Source organism: Crocuta crocuta, unplaced genomic scaffold, assembly GCF_008692635.1.
Source record: "Crocuta crocuta isolate KB4526 unplaced genomic scaffold, BGI_CrCroc_1.0 scaffold369, whole genome shotgun sequence".
NCBI classification, from domain to species: Eukaryota; Metazoa; Chordata; class Mammalia; order Carnivora; family Hyaenidae; genus Crocuta; species Crocuta crocuta.
The window spans coordinates 664,285-670,484 of record NW_027529441.1 but is presented as its reverse complement, the minus strand read 5'-3'; the positions used below and the strand labels follow the sequence as shown (position 1 = coordinate 670,484).

Genomic DNA, 6,200 nt, shown 5'->3' with positions numbered 1-6,200 from the left:
TAAGGAATCTCCATTCCTTTTCGTGTACGAATATTAAATGCCAGCTACTTCCATTATCTGAGTACCTCCCTGTTCTCTGTTTAACCCTATCATTTACTTGGATTTCAGACAAACAAACACCCGGTTTGTATTTTACATTTACACTGGCTTTGTTTGTTCCTGTGAGTCAGGAAGCAACTTCGGGGCAGAAAAGTGGCTTTCAACTTTTTGGTGGCCTCTCTGGAAGCTAGAAGGGTTCAACTCAAGATAAGGAGTCAATAAACGCTCATGCGTCTCAGTAACAAAAGCAAAGGGTGAGTAATCAGTAGTACTTCACCAACATAATTGTCACATCATCAGCAGGTAAGAGAAGAAAAATTAAAGTCAGACTGAAATGCAAAAGTCAGGATAGAAATTAAAAAGAAAAGCATCAGGAAAAAAAAAAAAAAAAGAGCACCAGAGTAAAAGGACTCAATCTCAAACCACAACCCGTCACCGATTTTAAACTCATTAAAAACGATCACTTCCTTATGTAGAATGTAAGTGGTTCCAAACAGCTTGCCCCTTCGGGGGGCAGTGGGAGGGGTATTAAGAAGGAGGTAGTAGGCAAGATTTTATTACAAGAACAAATCTCGGTATTTAAACCTCAAGTCTGGTGTCTCTCATACTTTCTTTTCAAAGATCGAAGTTCTAGCTACCCTCGCCTGCCCCAGGGCCTTTGCACATCCTCTTCTTTCTACCTGCAACCCTCCTTCTCTCGGGCATCTACCTCACTCACGCTCCAGTTCACTCTGATTCGGACCCAAATGCTGCCTTCACAGGGGGACTTGTCCCGGCATCTGTACTCAAAATGACAACGCCTCCTGCAGACCTCAATCCTTATCCTTGTTTTTCTTTTCCTCCTTGGCATTTATCACAATTGTAGCAAACAACATATTTCACTTATCTTTTTTATCCTCTACCCTTCAACACTACAACCTAAGCTTCAGGAGAGCTGCAAGTTTTGCTTGCCTTGTTTACTGTTGTATCCTCAGTGCCTGGAACATTGCCTGAAAGGCAAAAGGTGCAAGGTGCTCAGTGGAAAAATATTGAATGAATGAACGAATGAATGAATGAATGAATGACAAAATAAACTTTCATCTGGAATGCAAAAACTCCTACAACCACACTAACATGTAGATGAGAATGTTAACACCATGTAGACTGGGTAAAAACATCACAACGGGGACTGGAGAAAACACACGCCAGGCTTGAAGACACCAGGCTCCTCCACCAGGGTGACTTGAAGACACACCAGTCTTCAATGTGCCTGTTGCTCTGTGTCCCTTGCATCTAAAGACCCATGCAGGTCCCTCATCCCAGACCATCTGACCCTGCTCTCCCGTGGTCCCCTCATCCTGATTACCTGGTCAAAGAATGAGGCCTTATTTCCCTTAATTCTTGCCATCAATTCTTAGCTGCCTCCTCCTTGAGAGAGGTCCCTGCAGGGGTTTAGGGAAAGGGCCAGACTTGAGAGGAGAGCCCTCCTCATCGTGTGGGTACCCAGTGCGGGAAAGCTCGGACTAAGAGGATCCAGACAGAATGGGGGCAAGGGTGATAGGGGGGTGACAGGCAGGGGTCATCCCAACAGGGTCAGAAAATGGGAGATTCCCAGAGCCAGAGCTCAAGGGCGCTAAAGGGAACGTGACTCTTTCCAACACCACAATCTCTCTTTAAAAAAAAAAAAACAAAAAAAACAAAAAAAAAAACTTTTTTAATGTTTATTTTTGAGAGAGACAGAGAGAGACAGAATATGAGCAGGGGAGGGTCAGAGAGAGAGGGAGACACAGAATCTGAAACAGGCTCCAGGCTCTAAGCTGTCAGCACAGAGCCCGATGTGGGGCTCGAACCCATGAACTGTGAGATCATGACTTGAGCCGAAGTCAGATGCTTCACTGACTGAGCCACCCAGGTGACCCGCAATCTCGCTCTTAATATGATGAATTAAACTTTTCAAGAAGTCATTGCAAATTCCTTTAAATCCACCCAATTAAACACACAGTGAAAAGGTATCTTAAGGAACCTTATCAATAAGTATAGTCATTAGGCTGCTTCATACATTCATCAGGTCAGTGGGCCTTTCTTAAGGAGTGCTTTTATCAATGTATTAGCCTGCTTACACTTATAACTATACATGTACATTGAAAAAAAAAGTCAAACTCCTGGCTTTGAGAGTTTACTATAATTATTTAAGAGGCAACCATCAGGGAAAACTAGGTGAAGGGTATACTTCCAGTATACAATTCCCTCTGAATCCGTAATTATTTCAAAATTGAAAAAGCAAAGCCTTAACTAACTGAAATATTCTGGTGAAATGAAATTTTTGTTTAAAAGTGAGAGTTCTGGGACACCTGGGTAGCTCAGTCGGTTAAGCATCCAACTTTGGCTCAGGTCATGATCTTGTGATTCATGAGTTCGAGCCCCACATCGGGATCTGTGCTGACAGCTCAGAGCCTAGAGTTTGCTTTGGATTCTGTGTCTCCCTCTCTCTCTCTGCCCTTCTCCTGCTCATACTCTCTGTCTCTCAAAAATAAATCAACATTTAAAAATAAAATTTTTAAGTGAGAGTTCTGCAAAATGAAACTTTTAAAATCAGCTTTTACAGCTGAAAGCCATAGAAACATTCTAATATAGTTTCCACAAAATAAGCAATAAAAAACAAGCATGCACTGGGCATCATCTAGCATCTATTATTAGGAAACACAAAGCAAACACAGACCAGCAGCCCAAAACGAGACTCAACTGAGAGGCAGAGTTGATTGACTGGGGTTGGCGTATCTGTCTTAATGAAGTAGCGTGTGAAACTGAGTTGCTAATATGCAATACAGACGCCAAAAACACAATACAGCACTAGGACTGACCTTGCCCTTGCTGATTAAAACTAACAACTTGGGACCAAAGAAAAAAGCAACTACCCAAAGATTGCAAAGTGTAAGCAAAAGCAGGGGGATTAGGGAAGGGAGTCAAAACCAGAAGAGGCCACTCACCCAGGAGTGAGTTCCCTGGTTTTCTCTCCCAGCCTTGCATGGAAGATGTTCACCCAGTACATCTATGACAGGTGAAGAAAACATTCCCAGGATGCACCCCGCTGTTCCGGCCAAAGAACCAAGGTCAGTGGTCCCCGAAATCGAAGGCATGAGGGGGATTTGAGAGAAAAGAGCGGTGGAGAAGCAAATCCGCTCATGCTGCGTACGAATCCACAGGAGTCCCAGGCTCACCCCTCAGAGGCATATGCCTTGGACTGACCCAAAGCGACAGCAAAGGCTTTGAGAATTATGATATAATATGAATTATGATATAAACCACAGCCCACCGCCCAGATGAGCCACGTGGCACACGTGTGGGACAAGTGAGACAGAACTGACCCTGGGGCCACCGCCCACCACAGGGGAGACAGAACTTGTGATCTGAACCCAGGCAGGTTGACTACCTGCTGAAACAGCAAAAAAGAAAGACCAACATTTTCCAGGTGGTTTTCACAGGACCTAGTCTCCCAATATAATACTCAGAATGTCCATAACGGGTTCCAAAGAACCAAGAAAAGCTAACCAGTTCTCAAGAGAAAAGCCAATCCATAGACACCAATCTTAAAGTGACCCAGATGTTGGCATATCAAACAAAGACCGTTAAGGCTGCTCTTACATGGTTGAAACTGCAGCCCGGTGTGTTCTGGGACTCACACGCTAGGAAATGTATGCAAAGCACACCGAAGCGATCAATGAAGTGGGGGAAAAATTGTTCAAGGTTAAAACGTTTTTCTTCTGAAATTCCCTCTCCAAGAAAAGAAAAGGAAAGAAAGCAGCTACTATAACTGTGCTCCCTCAGTAAAGGTAAGCACTCTAGAAATAAATGACATCTTCAATTGCTTGCAGTATCTATGTAAAATCATTATGAACATCAACTGTTATATATGAGTAGAGGAACAGTAGACAAAAAAGAAAGGTAAAACCTATTATGATCCAAGAGAACATGCCAGCTGTGTCTTTAATCACACTGATGTTATGTTTTCTCTGTACTGCATGAGAAAACATTCCAGTTAATAGAAAATCATCCCATGACCAAGGTCTCTGGGCAGAGAGGAACAAAGAGAAATATTCCTATAACTTCACACTGTTCAGAGGAAATAGAGAGAGAGAAAGAAGAAGATATAATGGAAACTAGGAATAACCTCATCACCTTGAAAACTAAGGAGTCTGGAATGGTATTTTTATGGTGCAGCACGTCAGAATCCCTAGGAATTTTGTAGTACCCCAAATACATACACAGCAAGAACGGCCCACCATTTCACTGAAGAATGGGAAGGCTCCAGGTGATCAAAGCCCAGTCTTATGTGTCAAGACTGCCCAGGCTTGTCTTGTTCAGAAGTCGACAATCAAAAAAAGATAATTCTACTGCTGTTAGGGTGGAACATCCCCGGAGCAAAACTCTTCTTATTCTCAGGAAGTAAAACTTCCGTGTTGTGATGCCCAACAAGAAACATGTGTGGTGCACATCCAAGGGCAGGTAAAAATTTTCTTTAAGAATATTAATAATATTTCACTTTCTTGGGCCAGTGGGGGGCTCAGTGTCAATTCTTGATTTCAGCTCAGGTCATGATCTCATGGTTCATGAGTTCGAGCCCAAGTCAGGCTCTACACTGAGGGTGCAGCATCTGCTTGGAATTCTCTCTCTCCACCCCCTCTCTCTGCCCCTTCCCTGTGCATGCCTGCCTGTGCATGCTCTCTCAGAATAAATAAACTTAAAAATAATAATATTTCACTTTCTCACACACACGTGCGCATACACACTAGCAACTGTTCTGGATAGAGTGATTAGGAGAAACTGTAAAGCTTCAAAAATTATATTTTTTTTATATTTTCTAAAGTTTCTCCACTAACCCTGCAATTCATTTTAAGGAAAGAAAAATAAATAAAACATGTTAACACGCTGTAAGTCCCTGGGTTTCTTGGATAATTGAAGAGAGTGAGGATGTGGGCACCACATTGACAGTTACAACAAATGATACCAAACCCAAACTCAAAACAGATGGCTGGGGACATTACCAAAGGTAAAGAGAACACCATCCAGCTTGGATTTAATCACACTTTCTCTACATTCCAACAGCACTCGGCCTGACCTCTTCACATGGCGTCTGCGAGGTGATTATTTGTACACTGACAACATGCTGGTCTTGCTTTTTATGTGCCCCCTTCCCATTTTATGGTAAGCCCCCAGGGGAAAAGACCACACCCCACCCATCCATGTCTTGGTCACCCCCAGATACTCATTAACATAGGCCTCCCCAGTGGGAGTGTTCACCACACAGCCCAACTCGTTACAAGGGTACTTCAAATATATAAAACGTTAGAGCTCATTAGTGGGCCCAAATGACCCAATTCGAATCAGATTCAGCTCAAAAGGTAACTAGGAAAGCCAGGTTTCTCTGTCACTGGTACGGACATGGTAACATCCAAGCATAAGGCATTCAATGATGCATGTAAATTATAATTATTAATAATATGTTTTTCTTCGCTCCCCTGAAGTATTTAAAAACTTATTAAAATAAACATAACGATCACCCTTCTATGACTTGAAAACAGACCTCCACATTTGCAGGAGAAAGGATGAAATGTATTTATTTCAAAGTTAAATTTGAAGCAAAAATCACAAGACAACAGATTGCAAATTTAAAATTAGCTTTCTAGTGGGAGGTCTTGGTTTGCAGCCTGTTTTTTCTCTCCTGGAGGCTGAGCTTGAAGACAGGGGTGGGGTGGGGGGTGGGGGGGAGCTAAGATTACAGGGAGACAAAGTTCTGAAAGTTTCTGCTAAATCTTTACAAACCCGTGAAAAGTGCTTTTGCCAAGTCACAGGCGAACACCCCTCACATAAGAGACTAAACAGGAAAGTTTTGCAACAAATAAAAGATGATCGTTGATTTAGAAAGATTATTATTTTTGACTGTATTTGTTTTGCTTTATAAAGATTATCCAAACCAGAAACAAAATATATCATTGTTTTGAATTTGTGATTTTGCAGTTAGGTTTGTCTTTTTCAAACATAATCCAATAGAAAGATGGGAAGCTCAGGGATAAATTTAAAAGTCCCCGAGGGCAATTCACAGGACGAGAAAAGATTTCATAGGTACCAGGCTTTTTTTTTTTTCTTTTCCCTTTTCTTTTTGTTTTTTTTTTTTAAGCTTTAAT

General features: G+C 42.0%; 1 protein-coding gene across 1 annotated transcript in view; it reads right to left on the bottom strand.

Moving 5' to 3' along the window:
* Positions 1–6,200, bottom strand: part of TIAM1 (TIAM Rac1 associated GEF 1) — a 210,243-nt gene that overhangs the window by 141,515 nt on the left and 62,528 nt on the right. The gene's annotated exons all lie outside the window — the stretch shown is intronic.